This window comes from Narcine bancroftii, unplaced genomic scaffold, assembly GCF_036971445.1.
Source record: "Narcine bancroftii isolate sNarBan1 unplaced genomic scaffold, sNarBan1.hap1 Scaffold_119, whole genome shotgun sequence".
NCBI classification, from domain to species: Eukaryota; Metazoa; Chordata; class Chondrichthyes; order Torpediniformes; family Narcinidae; genus Narcine; species Narcine bancroftii.
In genome coordinates this window covers 301,599-324,988 of record NW_027211854.1, presented here as the reverse complement: position 1 = coordinate 324,988, position 23,390 = coordinate 301,599, and the positions used below count along the sequence as shown (strand labels likewise).

Sequence of the window (23,390 nt, the reverse complement as noted above, 5' to 3'; positions counted from 1 at the left end):
GAAGAACAGTTGGGAAGAGTGTGAGCAGCGGGAACAGATGGCGAACAGTGGAGAACGGGGGAACATTGGGTAACAGTGGACAGAAGTCGGGAACAGTGGGGAACAGCTGGGGAACATTAGGGAACCGTGGGGAACATTGCAGAGCAGTGGTGAACATAGGGGTATAGTGTGGAACAGGGGTAAACAATGAGGAAAGGGGAACAGATGGGGAACAGTGGAGAACACTGCAGAACAGTGAGGAACAGAGAAGAATAGTGGGGAGCAGGGGGGAACAGTGGGGAACAGAAGGGGAAGAGTGTGAAGAATGGGGAAGAATTGGGAACAGATGAGGAACAGTTGGGGAACAAATGGGGAATGGTGGAAACCATTGGGAAAAGTGGGGAAAGTGGGTGTGGAGTGGGGTAAAGGTGGGATAATACTGTGGAACCATGTGCAATAGTGGGGAACTGTGGGGAGCAGGTGTGTAACAGGTGGGGAGCAGTGGGGAACATTGGGGGTACATGTGAGGGACAGTGGAAAACAATGGGGAACAGTGAAGAATTGTGGAGAACAGTGGGAAACAGTGAGGAATTGTGGTGAAAATTAGGAACTGTTGAAAACAGTGGGGATCACTGGGGAACAGTGGGGAACATTGTAGGGCTGTGGTGAACATAGGGGAACAGATGGTTAACAGTGGAGAACACTGCAGAACAGTGGGCAACAGAGAGGAATAGTGGGGAGCAGGGGGGAATATTTGTGGAACAAATGAGGAATGGTGGAAAACATTTGGAAAAGTGGGGAGAGTGGGTTGTGGAGAACTCTAGGGTAAAGGTGGGAAAATACTGTGGAACCATGTGCAATAGTGGGGAACAGGTGTGAAACAGTGGAGAACAGTGTGAAAAAAGGGGAACAGATGGAGAATAGTAGTGGAGATTTGTAAAAAATGGGCAGCAGTGCGGAAAAGATGGAGAACAGTGTGGAAACGTGGGGAACACTACAGAACAATGGGGAATGGATGGGAATATTGGGGAAAGGGGGAACAATGAGGAAAGAGGAATGGTGGGGAACACTGCAGAACAGAGGAGAACAGAGGGACACATTAGGGAGCAGGGGGAACTGATGGAGAACAGTAGGGGACAGTGGGAAGCAGATTGGGAACTGATGGGGAAATTAGTGGACCCATGGGGATCAGTGGAGAATAATGATGAACACTGTGGAACAGTGGAGAACAGTGAAGAACTCTGGGGAAGGATGAGGAACCGTGGAGTACCGAGGGGCACATTGGGGAGCAGTGGGATAAATGGGTATCAGTGGGGAAAAGATGGGGAACAGTGAGTAACGTGGAGGAAAATGGGCAACAGGGCGGAACAGTGGGGAACTGTGAGGAATGGTGGGGAAAAGTAGGGAACGGTGTGGAACTGTGGGGAAGACTGCAAAATAATGGGGAATTGAGGAGCAGGGGGAACAATGAGTAAAGGGGAACTGATGGGAAACAGCGGGGAAAACTGCAGAACAGATGTGGAAAATTAGGGAACAGATGGAAGAATGCAGATAGTGGGGAACTGCTGGGAAACAGTTGGGATTGGTGGGGAAGAATGGGGAACAGTTGGAGAAGTGGTGAAGAACAGTGGGGTACAGAGAGAAAAATGGGGAACAGTGGGGAACAAAGGGGAACTGTGGGGAACAGTTTGGGAACAGTGGAGAATGGGGGAACAGTGGGGAAAAGTGGGGAACAGAATGGGAAATGAGGTGAACAGTGGGGAACCATAGGGAACAGGGGTGACAAGTGGGGAACTGGTGGGAAACAGCTGGGGAACAGGTGTGGAACAGTGGGGAAAAGGTGAGGGACAGTGGGAAACAGTTTAGAGCAGATGGGGAACTGATGTGGATCTGTGGGGATCAGTGAGGAAGAGTGGAGAAATGGTGGGGAACTGCTGGTAAATGTGTCAAACAGGTGGGGAAGTGAGGAACAGTGAGAACAGAGGGGAATAGTGGGGAGAAGGGGGGAACAATGAGGAAAGGTGAACAGATGGGGAACACTGCAGAACACTGGAGGACAGAGGGGAACAGTGGGAAAAATGGGGAACAGTTGTGGGACAGTGGGGAACAGTGGAACAAGTGGGTATCTGATAGGGGATAGTGGGGAAAAATGAGAAAATTGGGCAACAGTGCGGAACATTTGGGGACCAGTGGTGAACATTAGGAAAAATGGGCAACAATGCGGAACAGTGGGGAACAGTGGGGAACAGTGGGGAACAGTGGAGAACATTGAGGAACAGTGGAAACAGAGGGGAACAGTGGAGAGTAGTGGCAAACAGTTCGGGAACAGCTGGAGAACATTGAAAAACTGTTGGGAACCGTAGGCAACAGAGTGGAACAGTAGAGACCTGTGGGGAGTAATCGGGAACAGTGGTGATCAGATGATGAACAGTGAGAAAAATGGAGAACAGTGGGAAACAGAGGGGAACAGTGAAGAACAGATGGGGAACAGTGGAGAATGGGTGGAACATTGGGTAACAGTGGACAAAAGTGGGGAAACGATGGGGAACAGTGGGGAACACTGCAGAACAGTGGAGAAAAAAGGGGAATTATTGTGAGCATTGAATAACTGTGGGGAACAGATAGCGAACAGTGGAGAATGGGAAAAAGTGGGGAACAGGTTGGGAACTGTAAGGTAAAACATCATGAGATGGGAATGTGTAAGGAGTTACCCTGTACAGGGCTGTAACAAGATGTGAATGCATCCTTGTACTTACAAGATAAGAGAGACATTGATGGATTGAGAGGCAGGAAGCTAGCAGGGAAAGGATAGCAACAGTTTTAGTCATTGGACAAGTAATGATATGATGATGTTCTAAGCACGTATCCAAGGGTATAAAAAATCACCATTTTGCTGATAACGGCAGAATGCATTCTCCGACTAACATGGTTAGTTGCAAGTGTTACAATCCGGTAATAAAGAACAAAGAACCCTGATTTCGACTCAGTCTGGTGTTTGTCTCACTCATTCATGAACAAAGCAGACCTAACAGAACTGAGGTGATCAGTGGGGAACTGATGGGAAACTGCTGGTGAAGAGTGAGGATCAGGTGTAGAACTGGTGGGGAACAGGTGAGGAATAGATGGTGAACTGATGGGGAACAGTGGAGAAATGGGGGACTGCTAAGGAACATGTGTAAAAAGGTAGGGAACAGTGAGGAACAGATGGGGAACAGTGGGGATCCTTGGGAACCACTGCTGTACAGTAGGGAACAGAGAGGAATAGTGGGGAGCAGAGGGGAAAATGAGTAAAGGTGAACAGATGGGGAACACTGCAGAAGAGTGGAGAACAGTGGGGAACAGTGGGAAATGTGGGGAACTGATAGGGAAGAATGGGGAACAGTGGGAAAATTGGGCAACAGTGCGGAACAGATGGGGGACAGTGGTGAATATTAGCAAAATTGGGCAACAGTACGGAACAGATGGGGAACAGTGGGGAAACGTAAGGAACAGTGGGGAACACTGTGGAATAGGGGAGAACATTGGGGAACAGTGGGGAAAAGTGGCAAACATAGGGGAACAGTGATGAGTAGTGGCAAACAGTTCAGGAACTGCTAGAGAACAGTGAAGAATTGTGGGGAACCATAGGCCACAGAGTGGAACAGTGGAGAACTGTGGGGAATAGTCGGGAATAGTGGTGATCAGATAACGAACAGTGTGAAAAATGGGCAACATTGCGGAACAGTTTGTGTACAGCTTGGAAACAGTGTGGAACAGTGAAGACCTTTGGGGAACAGTGGGGAACAGATGGTGAACAGTAGAGAATGGGTAGAACATTGAGTAACAGTGGACAAAAGTGGGGAAATGATGGGGAACAGTGGGGAACACTGCAGAACAGTGGGGAAAAGAGGAGAATTATTGGGGAGCAGTGGATAACTGTGGGGAACAGATAGTGATCAGTGGAGAATGGGGAAAAGTGGGGAACAGATTGGGAACTGAGGTGAACAGTGGGGAACTGGTGGGAAACTGCTGGTGAATAGAGAGGATCAGGTGTGGAACAAGTGGGGAACAGGTGGGGAATAGATGGGGAAAAGATGGGGAAAAGTGGAGAAATGGTTGGGGACTGCTGGGGAACTGTGGGGACTTGTGGGGTACATGTGTCAAACAGGTGGGGAACAGTGAGGAACACATGGGGAAAACTGGGGAACCATGGAGAACACTGCAGAGCAGTGGGGAACAGAGGGAATTAGTGGGAAGCAGGGGAGAACAATGAGTAAACGGGAACAGATGGGAAACTGGAGAACACTGCAGAAGCGTGGGGAACAACGAAGAATAGAGGGGAGCAGGGGGGAACTGTGGGTATCAGTGGTGAATGGGGGAACAGTGGGGAAAAGTGTGAAACTGAGGAATAGTGGGAAGAATGGGGAAGAGTTGGGAACATATGTGGAACATTTAGGGAACTGATGGGGAATGGTGGGAACCATTTGGAAAAGTGGGAACAGTGAATTGTGGAGAACAGTGGGGCAAAGGTGGGGAAATACTGTGGAAGCATGTGCAATAGTGGGGAACTGTGGGGAGCAGGTGTGTAACAGATGGGGAACATTGGGGACTTGTGGGGAACATGTGTCAAACAGATGGGGAACAATGAGGAACACTGGGGAACCATGGAAAACACTGCAGATCAGTGGGGAACAGAGAGGAATAGTGGGGAGAAGGGGAAACTGTGGGGAAGAGATGGGATAAAGTGTAAAACAGTGGGGAACAGTGGTGAACACTGGGGAACAGTTGAGGACAGTGGGGAACAGTGGGTAAGTCTGGATATCAGTGGGGAAGAGATGCTGATCAGTGGAGAACTGTGGGAAAGTGTGTGGAAAAGTGGGCCACAGATGGAAAACAGAGGAGTATCTGATGGGCAACAATGGGAAACATGGGGTACAGTGGGTAACAATTGGGATCTGTGGGGAACAGTCGTGAACAGTGGGGAACTGTTATGGAACAGTAGGGAAAAGTGGGAGAAATAGGGAACATTGGGGAACAGTGGTGAACAGTTCGGGAACAGCTGGAGAAAAGTGGGGAACAGTGAAGAACTGTGGAGGACAGTGGGGAACAGAGGGGAAGAATGAGTAACAGTGGTGACAATGGGGAACCGTGGGGAACAGGTTGGAAACTGCAGGGAATCAGTTGGGATTGGTGGGGAAGAGTAGAGAACAGTTGGGGAATAGATGAAGAACAGTGGAATACAGAGGGGAAAATGGGGACCAGTGGGGAACAAAGGGGAATTGTGGGGAACAAAGGGAATCTGTGTGGAACAGTTCGGGAACACCTAGAAAACAGAGGGGAACATTGGGGAGCAGGGGGAATAGATGGGAAACAATGGGCAACAGTGGGGAAGAATGATGAAAAAGGGGACTCACTGAGGAGCAGTGTAGGACAGCTGGCGAGCAGTGGAGAACAGGAGGGTAACATGGGGAAAAGTGAGGAACAATGGGGAACAGTTGGTGAAGAGAGGGAAAAAGTTGGGAACATAAGGGAACAGTTGGGGAACAGAGGGGAACAATGAGGAAGAAGGGGAACTAATGGGGAACAGTGGGGAACACTGCAGAACAGTGGAGAACAGAGGGGAATATTGGGAACAGTGGATAACTGTGGGGAACAGATAGTGAACAGTGGAGAATGGGGAAAAGATTGGGAACTGAGGTGAACAGTGGGGAATAGTAGGGAACTGGGGGGAAACTGCTGGTAAATAGTGTGGATCAGATGTGGAACAAGTGGGGAACAGGTGGGTACCAGGTGAGAAATAGATGGGGAATTGATAGGGAACAGTAAGGAACAGTGGAGAAATGGTGGGGAACTGCTGGGGAACAGTGGTGACTTGTGGGAAACTGAGGTGAACAGTGGGGAACTGGTGGGAATCTGCTGGTGAATAGTGAGGAACAGATTGGGAACAGGTGAGGAAAAGATGGGAAACTGATGGGGGTGTTGGGAACAGATGGGGAACAGTTAGGGAATAGGTGTGGAAAGGTGGGAAACATTGGGAAAAATGGGGAACATTGTGTTGTGGAGAGCAGTGGGGTAAAGGTGGGAAAATACTGTGGAACCATGTGCAATAGTGAGGAACTGTGGGGAGAAAGGTGGGGAAATGTGGGGAACAGTTCGGGAACAGCTGGAGAAAAGTGGGGAACAGTAAAGACCTGTGGGAGACAGTGGGTAACAGAGGGGAAGAATGAAGAACAGAGGGTAACAGTGGAGAACCGTGGGGAACAGGTGGGAAACTGCTAGGAAACAGTTGGGATTGGTGGGGAAGAGTGGGGAACAGTTGGGGAAGAGGTGAAGAACAGTGGGGAAAAGTTGGGCCAGTGTGGAAGAAAGGGGAACTGTGGGGAACAAAGGGAAACTATGTAGAACAGTTCAGGAATAGGTGGAAAACAGAGGGGAACAGTGGGGAGCAGGGGGAACATATGGAGAACTGATGGAGAACAGTGGAGAATATTGGGGAACAGAGGGGAATAGTGGATAGTAGTGGCAAACAGTTTGGGTACAGCTGGAGAACAGTAAAGAACTGTGGGGAACCGTAGGCAACAGAGCAGAACAGTGGAGAACTGTGGGGAATAGACGGTAACAGTGGTGATCAGATGACGGACAGTGGTAAAAATGGGGAACAGTTTGGGAATAGCTTTGAAATATTGTAGAACAGTGAAGAACTGTGGGGAACAGTGAGGAACAGATGGTGAACAGTGAAAAACAGGTGGAACATTGGTTAACAGTGGACAAAAGTGGGGGAAATGATAGGGAACAGTGGGGAACACTGCGGAACAGTGGGGAAAAGTGGGGAATTATTGGGGATCAGTGGATAACTGTGGGTAACAGAGAGCAAACAGTGGAGAATGGGGAAAAGTGGGAAACAGATTGGGAACTAAATTGAAGTGTGGGGAACTGGTGGAAAACTAGTGAGGTGTAGAACAGGTGGGGAACAGGTGAGGAATGGATAGTGAACTGATGGGGAACAGTAGGGAGCACTGCAGAAATGGTGGGGGACTGCTGGGAAACAGTGGGGACTTGTGGGGTACTTGTGTCAAACAGGTTGGGAAGAGTGAGGAACAGATGGGGAAACTGGGGAACCGTGGAGAACACTGCAGAGCAGTGGGGAACGGAGGGGATTAGTGGGGAGCAGAGGCAAACAATGAGGAAAGGGGAACAAATGGGGAACAGTGGAAAACAGTTCAGAAGCGTGGGGAACAGCGAGGAATAGAGGGGAGCAGGGGGAAACAGTGGGGAACAGTTGGGAAACAGTGGGAAATGGAGGGAACAGTGAGGAACAGTGGGGAAAATGGGAAACTGTGGGGAACACAGCAGAACAATGCGGAAGAGGGGAATATTGGGGAGTGGGGGGAACAATGAGGAAAGGGAAACACTGGGGAACACTGCAGAACAGATGAGAACAGAGGGAAACAGAAGGAAGCAGGGGAACAATGGGGAACAGTGGGGAACCATGGGGAACTGATAGGGAAGTGTTGAGAATATTGTGAAAATTGGGCAACAGTGCAGAACAGATGGGGAACAGTGGGGAAAAGTAAGGAACAGTGGGGGACAGTTGTGGAACAGTGGAGAACAGGTGTGAAACAGTGGGGAACAGTGGGATAAATGGGGACAGAGGGGAAAGTTGGGAACTGTGTGGAACAGTGGGGAACAGTTGGGAACTGATTAGGGAAGATTAGGGAACATTGTGAAAATTGGCCAACAGTACAGAACAGTTGGGGAACAGTGGTTAACATTATGAAAAATGGGCAACAGTGCGGAACAGATGGCGAACAGTGGGGAAAAGTAAGTGTGGAACAGTGGGGAACACTGCATAAAAATGGGGAAAAGGGAAATATTGGAGAGCAGGGTGGAACAATGAGGAAAGGGGAACAGTTGGGAAAGAGTGGGGAACACTGCAGAACAGATGGGGACAAAAGGGAGGAGAGGAAACTGATGGGAAACAATGGGGAACCGTGTGTAACAGGTGGGAAACTGCTGGGAGAAAGTTGGGATTGGTGGGGAAAAGATGTGAAACACATGAAGAACAGAGGAGTACAGTGAAGAACTATGGGGAACAGATTTGGAACAGTTGAACAGATATGGACAAAGGGGAACAGTGGTGGACAGATGGGGAAAAGTGGGGAACAGTTCGGGAACATATTGAGAACAGAGGTAAACAGTGAAGAACTGTGGGGTTCAAAGGTGGAATAGTAGGGAACAGTGGGTAACTAAGGGGAACAGTGGCGAACAGGTGTGGAACTTTGGGAACACCTGGAGAACAGTGTGGAGCAGTTTGGGAACAGCTGGAGAACAGAGGGGAACAGAAGGGGAACTGATGGGGAACCATGGGAAACAGGTGCGAAACTGGTGGGAGAAAGTTGGGATTGGTGGCGAACAGTGGGGAAAAGATGTGGAACACATGAAGAACAGAGGAGTACAGTGAAGAACCATGGGGAACAGATTTGGAACAGTTGAACAGATATGGACAAAGGGGAACAGTGGTGGACAGATGGGGAAAAGTGGGGAACAGTTCGGGAACATATTGAGAACAGAGGTAAACAGTGAAGAACTGTGGGGTTCAAAGGTGGAATAGTAGGGAACAGTGGGTAACTAAGGGGAACAGTGGCGAACAGGTGTGGAACTTTGGGAACACCTGGAGAACAGTGTGGAGCAGTTTGGGAACAGCTGGAGAACAGAGGGGAACAGAAGGGGAACTGATGGGGAACCATGGGAAACAGGTGCGAAACTGGTGGGAGAAAGTTGGGATTGGTGGCGAACAGTGGGGAAAAGATGTGGAACACATGAAGAACAGAGGAGTACAGTGAAGAACTATGGGGAACAGATTTGGAACAGTGGAACAGTGGGGGACAAAGGGGAACAGTGGTGGACAGATGGGGAAAAGTGGGGAACAGTTCGGGAACATATTGAGAACAGAGGTAAACAGTGAAGAACTGTGGGGTTCAAAGGTGGAATAGTAGGGAACAGTGGGTAACTAAGGGGAACAGTGGCGAACAGGTGTGGAACTTTGGGAACACCTGGAGAACAGTGTGGAGCAGTTTGGGAACAGCTGGAGAACAGAGGGGAACAGAAGGGGAACTGATGGGGAACCATGGGGAACAGGTGGGAAACTGCTTGGAAAGAGTTGGGATTGGTGAGGAAGAGAGGAAGCAGTTGGGGAACAGGTGGAAAAGAGTGGGGTACAGTGATGAACTGTGGGGAACAGATCTGGAACAGTAGCGTACAGTGGGACAAAAGGGGAACTGCTGGAAAACAGAGGGGAACTGTGGGGAACAGGGAGAACAGTGTGGAACAGATGGTGAACAGTGGAGAATGGGGGAACAGTGGGGAAAAGTGTGCAATAGATTGGGAAAGAGGTGAACAGTGGGGAACCATGGGGAACAGTGGTGAAAAGAGCGGAACTGGTGGGAAACAGCTGGGGAACAGTGGGAAAAAGTTGGGACAGTGGGAAACAGTTTAGAACAGATGGGGAACTGATGTGGGACTGTCGGGATCAGTGAGGAATAGTGGAGAAATGGTGGGAAACTGCTGAGGAACATGTGTCGAACAGGTCGTGAACAGTGAAGAACTGATGGGGAACCTTGGGCAATAGTGGCTAACATTTGAGATTATTGGGGAACAGTGGGAAAATGTAAGGAACAGTGGGGAACAGTTGTGGAACAGTGGAGAACAGGGGGGGTAACAGTGGATAATGTGGGTAATAATTGGGGAACAGTGAGGAACAATGGGGAACTGTTGGGGATCAGTGGGGAACAGAGGAAAAAAGTCGGGAACAGAGGGGAACAGTTGTGGAACAGTGGAGATCAAGTGGGAAACAGTGGGATAAATGGGGAACAGTACGGAGCATTGGGAAAAATGGGGAACAGGTTGGAACAGATGTAGAACAGTGGAGAAAAGTAGGGAACAATGTAGAAACCCAGGGTACACTGCAGAATAATTGGGAACAGAGGAATTACTGGGGAGTGGGGGAACAATGAGGAAAGGGGAAAAGATGGGGAACATTACAGAACTGAGGGGAACAAAAGGGAGCAGGGGGAACTGATGGGGAACTGATGGGAAACAGTGGAAAACAGCTGGGAAACAGTTGTGATTTGTGGGGAACAGTGGGGAAAAGTTGGGGAACAGGTGAAGAACAGTGGAGAACAAGTGCGAAACAGTGGCAAACAGAGGGATACATGGGGAACAGATGGGGAACAGTGGGATAAATGGGGAACAGTGGGGAACAGATGGGGAACAGTGGGGAATATTGGGGGAAATGGGCAACAGGTTGGAACAGATGCAGAACAGTGGATAAGAGTGGAGGAAAGTAGGGTACAGTGTGGAACCCTGGGGTACACTGCAGAAAAATGAGGAATGGAGGGATTATTGGGGAGTGGGGGGAACAATGAGGAAAGGGGAACAGATGGGGAATAGTGGGGAACACTGCAGAACAGAGGGGAAAAAAGGGGAACAGATGGGTAACATTGGGGAACAGTTCGGAAACAGCTTGAGAATAGTGGGGAACATATGGGGAAGTGACGGTGAATAGTGGGGAACCATGTGGAACAGGTACAAAAATGCTGGGAAACAGATGTGATTGGTGGGGTACAGGTGAAGAACAGTGGGGTACTGTGAAGAACTGTGGGGACCAGATGTGGAACAGTAGGGTACAGTGGGAAAAGTGGGGAACAAAGGGGTACAGTGCGGAACAGTTCAGGAACAGCTGAAAAATAGAGAGGAACAGTGGGGAGCAGGGGTAATAGTGTGGAACAGATGGAAAAGAGAAGGGGAAGTGATGGGGAAAAGTGAGGACCCATGGGGACCAGGTGGGTAAATGCTGGGAAACAGTGGGGAACAGTGGAGAACCATTTGGGAACAATGAAGAACTGTGGGGAACTGTGGAGAACAGGGGGGGAAAAGTGGGGAACAGTTAGAACAGTGGGGAACATAGAGTCACATTGGAGAAGAGTGGGGAACACTGGGAAAATGTTGAAAACAGTGGGAGCTGTGGGTAATTCTGGGGGGGGCAGTGGGGAACAAATGGTGAACAGTGGAGAACTGTGGAAAACAGTGTGGAAAAGTGGGGCACAGATGGGAAAGAGTTGAGCATTTCGTGGGCAACAATGTGGTACAGTGGGTTACGGTGGGGGGATTGTTGGGGAATATGGGGAACATTGGGGAACAGATGGTGACTGATGTGGAATATAGGGGAACAGTCGGGAACATTGTTGAACAGATGTTGAACAGTAGGGAATAGTGGGAAAATGGGAAAAAGTGAGGAAAAAGAGGAACTGTGGGGAACTGTCTGGAATTGAGGGTAACAGGTGTGAAACAGTAGAGAACAGTGGGAAAAATGGGAAACAGTGCGGAACAGATGGGGAAGAGTATGGAACAGTGGGGTATACTGCAGAACAATGGGCAACGGAGGGGAATATTGGGGAGCAGGGGGGACAATGAGGAAAGGGGAACAGTGGGGAACACTGAAGGAGAGATGAGAACAGAGGGGAACTAAAGGGAGCAGGGGGAACAATGGGGAACTGATGGGGAACAGTGGGGAACCGTGGGGAAAAGGTCGGAAACTGCTAGGAAGCAGTTGGGATTGGTGGGGAACAGTGGGAAACAGTTGGAGAACAGGTGAAGAACTGTGGGGAACAGATGTGGAACAGTAGGGTACAATGGGGAAAATTGGGGAACAAAGGGGAACAGTGGGGAACAGTTCGGGGACAGCTGGAAAACAGAGGGGAACAGTGGGGAACAGGGGGAACGGTGTGGAACAGATGGAAAAGAGATGGTGTAGTTATGGGGAACAGTAAAGACCCATGTGGACCAGGTGTGAAACTGCTAGGAAATGGTGGGGAACAGTGGGGAACTGATTAGGCAACATTGGGAAAATTGGGCAACAGTGCAGAACAGAGAGGAAAAGTAAGTGGGGAACAGTTGTGGAACAGTGGAGAACACAGCAGACAAATGGAGAACAGGGGAATAATGGGGAGCAGCTGGAACAATGAGGAAAGGGGAACAGATGGGAAAGAGTGGGGAACACTTTAGAACAGAGGGGAACAAAAGGGAGCAGGGGGATCAGATAGGGAACTGATGTGAAACAGTGGAGAACCGTAGGTAACAGGTGGGAAACGGCTGGGAGAAAGTCAGGATTGGTGGGGAACAGTGGGGAACAGTTGGAGAACAGGTGAAAACAGTGGGGTACAGTGAAGAACTGAGGGGAACAGTGGGGAACAGACGTGGAATATTATAGAACAGTACGAAAATGGGGAACAGTGGGGAACAAAGCGGAACAGTGGCAAACAGATGGGGAACAGTGGGGAACCATGGGGAACAGTTGGGAAACAGCTGGGAATCACTTGGGATTGGTGGAGAACAGTGGGGAACAGGTGAAGAACAGTGGGGTACAGTGAAGAACTGTTTGGAACAGTGGGGAACAGATGTGGAAGAGTAGGGAACAGTAGGAAAAATGGGGAACAAAGGGGAACAGTGGCGAACAGATGGGGAAGAGTTCGGGAACAGCTGGAGAACAGTGTGAAAGAGTATGGGAACAGCTGGAGAACAGAGGGGAACCATGGGGAATAGGTGGGAACTGCTGGAAAACAGTTGGGATTGGTAGGGAATAGTAGGAAACAGTTGGGGAACAAGTGAAAAACAGTGGGGTACAGTGATGAACTGTTGGAACAGATCTGGAACAGAAGGGTATAGTGCGAAAAGAGGACCTTCTGGAAAACAGAGGGGAACTGTGGAGAGCAGGGAGAACAGTATGGAACAGTAGGGAATAGTTAAAGAACAGTGGAGAACAGGTGTGAAACAGTGGGGAACAGTGGGATAAATGGGGAAAATGGGCAACAGAGCGGACAGATGCAGAACAGTGGGGAACACTGTGGAACAGTGGGGAAAGTAGGGAACAATGTGGAACCGTGGGGAACACTGCAGAATAATATGGAATGGAGGGGAATATTGGAGATAAGGGGAAAACAATGAGTAATGTTAAACTAATCTGGAACAGTGGGTAACAGTGGAGAAATGGAGGAGAACTGCTGGGGAATATGTATCGAACAGTTGGGAAACAGTGAAAACAGATGCGGAACAGTGCGGTAAAGTAAGTGGGGAACAGTTGTGGAACATTGGAGAACAGGTGTGAAACAGTGGGGAGCAGCTGGAGAACAGTGGGGAACAGTTCAGGAACAGCTGGAGAACATTGGAAAGAGATGGGGAACAGTGGGGGACACTGCAGAACAGAGGTGAACAAAAGGGAGCAGTAGTAACAGATGGAGAATTGCTGGGAAACAGTGGGGAACTGTGGGTAACATGGGGGTAACTGGTGTGAAACAGTTGGGATTGGTGTGGAACAGTGTGTAAATGTTGGGGAACAGGTGAAGAACAGTGGGGAACAATGACGAAATGTGGGGAACAGATGTGGTACAGTAGAGAACATGGGGAACAGCTGGAAATCAGAGGGGAACAGAGGGGAGCAGGGGGAACAGTGGGGAACAGATTGGGAAATGAGGTGAACAGTGGGGAACCATGGGAAACAGTGGTGAAAAGCAGGGAACAGGTGGGAAACACCTGGGGAACTGTGGGTAATGTGGGAAACTGTTGGGAAACATTTTGGTGTGGAACAGTGTGGAAAAGTTAGGGAACAGGTGAAGAACAGTGGGCTACAGTGAAGAACTGTGGGGAAGAGATGTGGAACAGTAGGGAACAGTAGGAAAAATGGGGAACAGTTTGGGAACAGCTGGAGAACAGTTTTGGAACAGAGAGGGACAGATGGGGTACTGATGGTGAACAGTGGAGAACCATAGGGAACAGGTGGGAAACAGTTGGAATTGGTGGGGAAGAGTACAGTACAGTGGTAAAATGGGGAACAGCTGGAAAACAGAGATGAATCGTGGGAATCAGGGGGAACAGTGTGGAACAGATGGTGAACAGTGGAAAATGGGGGAACAGTTTGGAAAAGTGGGAAACAGGTTGGGAATTGAGGTGTACAGAGGGGAAGCATGGGGAACAGTGGTAAAAAGCAGGGAACTGGTGGTAAATAGGTGGGGAACAGTGGGAAACAGTTTAGAATAGATGTGGAACTGTGGGGATCAGTGGGGAACAGTGGGAAAATGGTGAAGAACTGGTGGGGAACAGTGCAGAACAGATCATAATAGAGGGGAACAGTTGGGAGCAGGGGGAACAGATGAGGAACAGTGGGAAACAGATTGGGAATAGGGTGGACCCATGGGGAACAGTGGAGAACAATGCTGAACACTGTCGAACAGTGGGACACCATAGAGGACAGTGAAGAACTGTGGGGAACAATAGGGAACAGTGGGGAACAGGGGGCACAGTGGGGAGCAGTGTAGAACAGGTGGCGAACAGTGGAGAACAGAGCAGGTAACAGTGGGTAAATGCGGGGAACAGTGATGAACAATTGGGAACAGTTGGGGAACAGGGGGGAACAGAGGAAAAAAGTCGGTAACATTGTACAACAGGTGTGGAACAGTGGGTAAGAGTTGGATAAATGGGATCAGTGGGGAACAGTGGGAAACTGTGGGGAACAGGTGAGACATTCCTGGGAAACAGTTGGGATTGGTGGGGAACATTAGGGAACATTTGGAGAACAGGTAAATAAATGTGGGGTACAGTGAAGACCTATGGGGAACATATGTGGAACAGTAGTGTATAGTGGGAAAAATGGGGATCAGTGGGGAATAAAGGGGAAAAGTGCTGAACAGTTCAGGAACAGCTTGAAAACAGAGGGGAATAGTGGGTAGAAGGGGAATCAATGTGAAACAGATGGTGAAGAGTTACAAAATGTGGGGAACAGAGTGGAACAGATGTTGAACACTGAAGAATGGGGAGAAAAGTGAAGTACAGATGGAAAATAGATGGGGAAGTGATGGGGAACATTGACGAGCCTTGGGGAGCAGATGGGAAACTGCTGGGAAAAAGTGGGGATGAGTGGGGAACAGTAGAGAACTGTTAGGGAACAGTGGAGAACAGTGGGGAACAGTCGGAACAGTGGGGAACAGAGGAGAACAGTGGTGAACACTGGTTAACATGGAAGATCAATGAGGAAATTGGAACTGATGAGGAACAGTGTGGACGCATGGGGAACCACGCTGAACACTGTGGAACAGTGGGGCACAGTGAAGAACTGTGGAGAACAGTGGGGAAGAATGGGAAATCATGGGGAACAGGTGGGAAACTGATGGCAATAAGTTGGGATTGGTGGGGAAGAGTGGGGAAGAGGTGAAGAACAGTGGGGTACAGTGATGAACTGTGGGGAACAGATCTGGAAGAGTAGGGTTCTGAGGAAAAAAAGGGGAACTGAAGGAAAACAGAGGGGAACAGCGGGGAGCAGGGGAAGAGTGTGAAACAGATGGTGAACAGTGGAGGACAAGTGTGAAACAGTGGTGAACAGATGGGGAACAGTGGGATAAATGGGGAACAGAGGGGAACAAAGGGGAACTGTGGGGAACAAAGCAAAACTATGTTGAACAGTTTGGGAACAGCTGGAAAACAGGGGAACAGTGGGGAGCAGGGGGAACAGTGTGGAACAGATGGTGAACAGTGGAGAATGGGTAAACGGAGAAAAATGGGGAACAGAATGGGAAATGAGGTGATCAGTGGGAAACCATAGGGAACAGTGGTGACAAGTGGGGAACTGGTTGGAAATAGCTGGGGAACAGTGGGGAACAGGTGTGGAATATATGGGAAACAGTGAGGAAAACGTGAGGCACCCTGGGAAACAGTTTAGAGCAGATGGGGAACTGATGTGGATATGTGGGGAACAGTGAGGAACAGATGGGGAACAATGGGGATTCATGGGGACCACTGCTGAACAGTAAGGAACAGAGGGGAATAGTGTGGAGCGGGGGGAACAATGAGGAAAGGTGAACAGATGGGGAACACTGCAAAAAATGGACAACACAGGGGAACAGTGGGTAAAATGGGGTAGATTGTGGAACAGTGGGGAACAGTTAGAAAAGTGGGGAAGAGTAGGGAACTGATAGGGAATATTTTGGAACATTGTGAAAATTGGGAAACAGTGCAGAACAGATGGGGACCAGTGGTGAACATTAGGAAAAATGGGCAACAGTGTGGAACAGATGGGGAACAGTGGGAAACAGAGTTGAACAGTGGAGAGTAGCGGCAAACAGTTCAGAAGCAGCTGGAGGACAGTGGAGAACAGTGAAGAACCGTAGGCAACAGAGCAGAACAATGGAGAACTTTGGGGAATAGTCTGTAACAGTGGTGATCAGATGATGAACAGTAGGGAAAATGGGGAAGAGTGGGGTACAGAGGGGAACAGTTCGGGAACAGCTTAGAAACAGTGTGGAACAGTGAAGAACTGTGGGGAACAGATGGCAAACAGTGGAGAATGGGGAACAGTTTGGGAACTGAGGTGAACTCTGGGGAACTGCAGGGAAACTGCAGGTGAATAGTGAGGATCAGGTATGGAACAAGTGAGGTACAGGTGAGGAATAGATGGTGAACTGATAGGGAACAATAGGAAACAGTAGAGAAATGGTGGGGACTGCTGGGGAACATGTTTTGAACAGATGGGGACCAGTCAGGAACAAATAGTGAACAGTGGAGAATGGGGAAAAGTGGGGAACACGGGGGAACTGAGGTGAACAGTGGGGAACTGGTGGGAAACAACTAGTGAATAGTGAGGATCAGGTGTGGAACAAGTGGGGAACAGATGGGAAATAGGTAAGGAATTGATGGTGACTGATGGGGAACAGTAGGGAACAGTGGAGAAATGGTGGGGGACTGCTGCGGAACAGTGTGGACGTGTGGAACATGGGTCAAACAGGTGGGGAACAGCGAGGAACAGATGGGGAAAACTGGGGAACTGTGGAGAACACTGCAGAGCAGTGGGGAACAGAGGGGATTAGTGGGGAGCAGGGGCAAACAATGAGCAAAGGGGATCAGATGGGGAACAGTGGAGAACACTGCAGAACCATGGCGAACAGAGAGGAATAGTGGGGAGCAGGGGGCAACAGTGGGGAAGAGATTGGGAATAGTGGAGAATAGCGGAACAGTGGGGAAAAGTGAGGAAATGTGGGGAAGAGTGGGAACAATGGGGAACAGTTAGGAAACTGATGGGGAATGGTGGAAAACATTGGGAAAAGTGGGAACAGTGCATTGTGGAGAACAGTGGGGTAAAGATGAGGTAATACTGTGGAACCATGTACAATAGTGGGGAACTCTAGGAAGCAGGTGTGTAACAGGTGAGGAACAGTGAGGAAATTTGGGGAAAACTGGGGGAATGGGTGGGATGCTGCTCGGCAACAGTGGGGACTTGTGGGTAACATGTGACAAACAGATGGGGAACAGTGAGGAACATATGGGGAACACTGAGGAATGGTGATGAACACTGCAGAGGAGTGGGGAACAGAGGGGAATAGTGGGGACCAGGGGGGAACAGATGGTGAACAGTGGAGAATGGGGGAAAGTGGGGAACAGATTAGGAAATGAGGTGAACAGTGTGGACCAATGGGGAACTGTGGGCAACAATGATGAACACTGGAACAGTGGTGCACAGTGGGGAACAGTGAAGAACTGTGGGAAGCAGTGTGGAACAGATGGCGAACAGTGGAGAAAGTGGAGAGCATTGGGTAAGAGTGGACAAAAGTGGGGAACAGTTAAGAAACACCTGGGGAACATTAGGGAACAATGAGGAAAGGGGAGAACTGATGGGGAACAGTGGGGAACACTGCAGAACAGTGGAGAACAGAGGGGAATATTGGGAACAGTGGAAAATTGTTGGGAACAGATAGTGAACAGTGGAGCTTGGGGAAAAGTGTGGAACAAATTGAGAACTGAGGTGAACAGTGGGGACTTGTGGGGAACATGTGTCCAACAGGTGGGGAAGAGTGAGGAACAGATGGTGAAAATTGGGGAACCATGGAGAACACTGCAGAGCAGAGACAAACAGAGGGGAATAGTGGGGAGCAGGGGCAAACAATGAGGAAGCAGGAACAGATGGGGAACAGTGGAGAACACTGCAGAACTGTGGGGAACAGAGAGAAATAGTGGGGAGCAGGTGGAAACAGATGGGGAACAGTGAGGAACACTGGCAAAGAGTTGAGGACAGTGAAGACCAGTGGGTAATTCTGGAGATCAGTAGGGGACAGATGGTGATCAGTGGAGAAGTGTAGGAAACAGTGTGGAAAATTGGAGCACAGGGCGGAACAGATGCAGATCAGTGTGAAAATTGGAGCACAGATGGTCAATAATGGAAACATGGGGTACAGTGGGTAACAGTGGGGATCTGTGGGGAACAGATGTGGAACAGGCGGGAAAAGTAGAAGAAATGGGGAACATTGGGGAACAGAGGGGAACAGTTAGGGAACAGATGGGGAAAGGTGGGAATCAGAGAAAAGTGGGGAAGAGTGTGTTATGGAGAACAGTGGGGTAAAGGTGAGAAAATACTGTGGAACCATGTGTAATAGTGGGGAACTGTGGGGAGCAGGTGTATAACAGATGGGGGAAAAGTGGGGAACATGTGGGAAACTGCTGGAGAACAGTGGGGACTTGTGGGGAACATGTGTCAAACAGATGGGGAACAGTACAGAACAGATGGGGAACACTGGGGAACCGTGGAAAACACTGCAGATCAATTGGGAACAGAGGGGAATAGTGGGGAGCAGGGGCAAACAATGAGGAAAGGGGATCAGATGGGGAACAGTGGAGAACAGGTGGAACATTGGGTAACAGTGGACAAAAGTGGGGAAATGATAGGGAACATTGAGGAACACTGCAGAACAGTGGAGAAAAGAGGGGAATTATTGGGGATCAGAGGATAACTGGGGAACAGATAGCAAACAGTGGAGAATGGGGAAATGTGGGGAACAGATTGGGAACTGAGGTGAACAGTGGGGAACTGCTGTTGTCTAGTGAGGAACAAGTGTGGAAAATCTAGGAAACAGGTGAGGAATAGAGGGGGAACATGGGAAAAAAAGTAGGGAACAGTGGAGAAATGGTGGGGAACAGTGGGGACTTGTGGGGAACATGTGTCAAACAGATGGAGAACAGTGAAGAACAGATAGGGAATAATGGGAACCATGGAAATCACTGCAAATCTGTGGGGAACAGAGGTGAATAGTGGGGAGCAGTGGGGAACAGTGAGGAACAGTGGAGAATACTGGGGAACAGTTGAGGACAGTGGCGAGCAGTGGGTAATTCTGGGATCAGTTGGTAACAGATGGGGATCAGAGGAGCATCTGATGGGCAACAATGGGAAACTGGGGTACAATGGTTAACAGTTGGGATCTGTGGGGAACAGTCAGGAACATTGGGGAATCAATGTGCAACAGTAGGAAAAAGTGGGAGAAATTGGGGACATTGGGGAACAGAGGGAAATACTGGGGAACAGAGGAGAACGGTGGTCAACAGTGGAATCGTTGGGGATCCGCTGGAGAAAAGTGAAGAACAGTGAAGAACTGTGGGGCACAGTGGGAAACTGCTGGGAAAGTTGGAATTGGTGGGGAAGAGTGGGGAACTGTTGGGGAAGAGGTGAAGAACAGTGGGATACAGTGGGGAAAATGGGGACCAGTGGGGAACAAAGGAGAACTGTGGGGAACAAAGGGAATCTGTGTGGAACAGTTTGGGAACAGTGGGGAGCAGGGGGAACAGTGTGGAACAGATGGTGAAGAGTGGAGAATGGGGGAACAGTGGTGAAACGTGGGGAACAGTATGGGCAATGAGGTGAACAGTGGGGAACTATAGGGAACAGTGTTTACAACAGGGAAACTGGCGTGGAAAAGGTGGGGAACAGTGGGGAAAAGGTGAGGCACAGTGGGAAACAGTTTAGAGCAGAAGGGAAACTGATGTGAATCTGTGGGGATCAGTGAGGAACAGTGGAGAAATGGTGGGGAATTGCTGGGAACATGTGTCGAACAGGTGGAGAACAGTAAGGAACAGATGGGGAACAGTGGGGATCCGTGGGGACCACTGCTGAACAGTGGAGAACAGAGGGGAACAGTGGGTAAAATGGGGAACAGATGTGGAACAGTGGGGAACAGTGTGGAACAGTGATCAAGAGTGGGGAAAAGTAGGGAACAGTGTGGAACCATGGGGAACACTACAGAAACATGGGGAACAGGGGAATATTGGGGAGCAGGGTGGATCTATGGGGAAAGGGGAACAGATGGAAAAGAGTGGGGAATACTCAGAACAGAGGGGAACAAAAGGGAGCAGGGGCAACAGTTGGCAAACTGAGGGGAAACAGTGGGGAACCTCGGGAGACAGGTGGGAAACTGCTGAGAGAAAGTTGTGATTGGTGGGGAACAGTGGGGAAAAGTTGGGGAACAGGTGAAGAACAGTGGGCATCAGTGGGGAACAAAGGGGAACAGTGGTGAATTGATGGGGAACAGCTGGAAAACAGTTTGAAACAGTTTGGGAAGAGCTGGAGAACAGGGGGTAACAGATGGGGAACTGATGGGGAACAGTGGGGAACCATGGGAAACAGTTGGGAAACTGCTGGGACTCAGTTGGGATTGGTGGGCAACAGTGGAGAAATGTCAGGAACAGTGGGGAACAGTTGCGGAACAATGGAGAACAGGTGTGAAACAGTGGGGAACAGTGAGATAAATGGGGAACAGAGGGGAACAGATGGGGAACAGTGATAAACATTGGGGAAAATGGGCAAAAGGGCGGAAAGTGGGGAACTGTGGAGAACAGTTGCGGAACAGTGGGGAACTGATAGAGAAGAATGGGAAAATTGCTAAAATTGGGCAACAATGCAGAAGAGATGTGGAACTGGAGAACTTTAGGAAAAATGGGTAAAAGTGTGGAACAGATGGGGAATAGTGGGGATAAGTAAGGAACATTGGGGAACAGATAAGAACAGGTGTGAAACAGTGGGAAACTGTGGTATAAATAGGGAACTGTGGGGAACATTGGGCAACAGGGCAGAACAGATGAGGATCAGTGGGGAAAAGTAGGGAACAGTGTGGAACCGTGGGGAAAACTGCAGAATAATGGGGAATGGAGGGGAATTGGAGAGGAAGGGGAAAACACTGAGGAATGTTAAGCTGATGGGGAACAGTGGGTCACAGTGGAGAAATGGTGGAGAACTGCTGGGGACATGTGTTGAACAGGTGGGAAACAGTAAGAATATATGGGGAATAGTGGGGAACAGATGGGGAACAGTGAGGAACTGTCGGGAACTTATAGGGAAGAGTGGGGAACATTGCAAAAATTGGCAACAGTGCGGACCAAATGGGGAAAAGTGGGGAAAAGTAAAGAACAGATGGGGAACAGTGGGGATAAGTAAAAAACAGTGGGTAACAGGTGTGGAGCAGTGGAGAACAGGTGTGAAACAATGAGAAACTGTGGGATAAATGGGGAACAGGGTGGAACACAGGGGAAAATTGGGGAACTGTGGGGAACACTGCAGAATAATTGGGAATGGAGGGAATAATGGGAAGCAGGAGGGAAACAATGAGGAATGTTAAACAGATGGGGAACAATGGGGAACACTGCAGAGCAGAGGAGAACAGTGGGGAACAGTGGGTAAAAGTGGGGATCAGTGGGGAACAGAGGGGAAAAGTGGGGAACTGTATGGAACAGTGAGGAACTGTTGTGGAACAGTGTGCAACTGATTAGGGAAGATTGGGGAACATGGGAAAAATTGGGCAAGTGTGCAGAACAGATGGGGAACAGTGGGGAACAGCAATCAAACATGGGGAAAAGTAGTGAACAGTGGGGAACACTGCAGAAAAATTGGGAACAGGGGAATATTGGGGGACAGGGTGGATCAATGAGGAAAGCTGGACAAGATGGGAAAGAGTGGGGAACACTGCAGAACAGAGGGGAAAAGTGGGGAACCATGGGTAACAGGTGGGAAACTGCTGTGAGAAAGTTGAGATTGGTGGGGAACAGTGGGGAAAAGTTTGGGAACAGGTGAAGAACAGTGGGGAAAAGTTGGGGAAGAGGTGAAGAACAGTGGGGTTCAGTGAAGAACTGTGGGTAACAGTGGGGAACACATGTGAAAGAGTAGGGAACAGTAGGAAAAATGGGGAACAGTGGGGAACAAAGGGTAACAGTGGGGAACAGTTGGGGAACACCTGGGGAACATTGGGGAAGAGAGGGAAACAATGAGGAATGTTCAACAGATGGGGAACAATGGGGAAAACTGAAGAACAGTGGAGAACAGAGGGGAACAGTGGGTTAAATGGGGATCAGTGGGGAACAGAGGGGAAAAGTGAGGAACTGTATGGAACAGTGAGGAACTGTTGTGGAACCGTGGGAACTGATAGAGGATAGTGGGGAATATTGTGAAAATTGTGCAACAGTGCAGGAACATTGGTGAACATTAGGAAAAAATGGGCAACAGTGTGGAAAAAATGGGGAACAGTGGGGAACAGTTGTGGAACAGTGGAGAACAGGTGCAAAACAGTGGGGAACAGTGGAATAAATGGGGAACATTGGAGAACAGCTGGGGAATAGTGGGTAACATTGGGGAAAATAGGCAACAGGGCGGAGCAGATGCAGATCAGTGTGGACCATGGGGAATAGTGCAGGAAAATGGGGAATGGAGGCGAATATTGGGGAGCAGGTTGGAAATAATGAGGAAAGTTAAACAGATGTGTTACAGTGGGTAACAGTGGAGAACAGTAGAGAACAGAGGGGAACAGTGGGTTAAATGGGGAACAGTGGGGAACAGAGTGGAAATGTGGGGAAATATAAGTGCAGAACAGATGTGGAACAGTGGAGAAAAGGTGTGAAACAATGAGAAACAGTGTGGAACAGTGATCAAGAGTGGAGAAAAGTAGGGAACAGTGTGGAACCGTGGGAAACACTCCAGGAAAATGGGGAAGAGGGGAATATTGGGGAGCAGGGTGGACCAAAGGTGGAAGGGGAAGAGATGGGAAAGAGTGGGGAATACTTCAGAACAAAGTGGAACAAAAGGGAGCAGGGGGTACTGATAGGAAACAGTGGGGAATCATGTGTAACAGGTGGGAATCTGCTGGGAGAAAGTTAGGATTCATGGGGAACAGTGGGGAAAAGTTGGGGAACAGGTGAATAACAGTGGGGTACAGTGAAGGACTGTGGGGAAACAGTGGGGAACAGATGTGGCAGAGAAGGGAACAGTAGGAAAAATGGGGAAGAGCGGCGAACAGATGGGAAACAGTTCTGGAACAGCTGGAGAACACTGTGGAACAGTTTGGGAACAGCTGGAGAACAGAGGGAAACAGATGGGGAGCTGATGGGGAAACATGTGGAACAGGTAGGAAAATGCTGGGAAACAGTTGGGATTGGTGGGGAAGAGTAGGATACAGTTGGGGAACAGTTGGAAAACAATACAGTACAGTGGGAAAAAAGGTGAACTGCAGGAAAAGTGGGGAACTATGGGGAGCAGGGAGAACAGAATGGAACAGATGGTGAACAATGGAGAATGGGGGTACATT

General features: G+C 49.4%; 1 long non-coding RNA gene across 1 annotated transcript in view; it reads right to left on the bottom strand.

The window, feature by feature from the left end:
- LOC138750342 (uncharacterized) overlaps positions 1–23,390 on the bottom strand; it is a 195,589-nt gene that overhangs the window by 95,322 nt on the left and 76,877 nt on the right. The gene's annotated exons all lie outside the window — the stretch shown is intronic.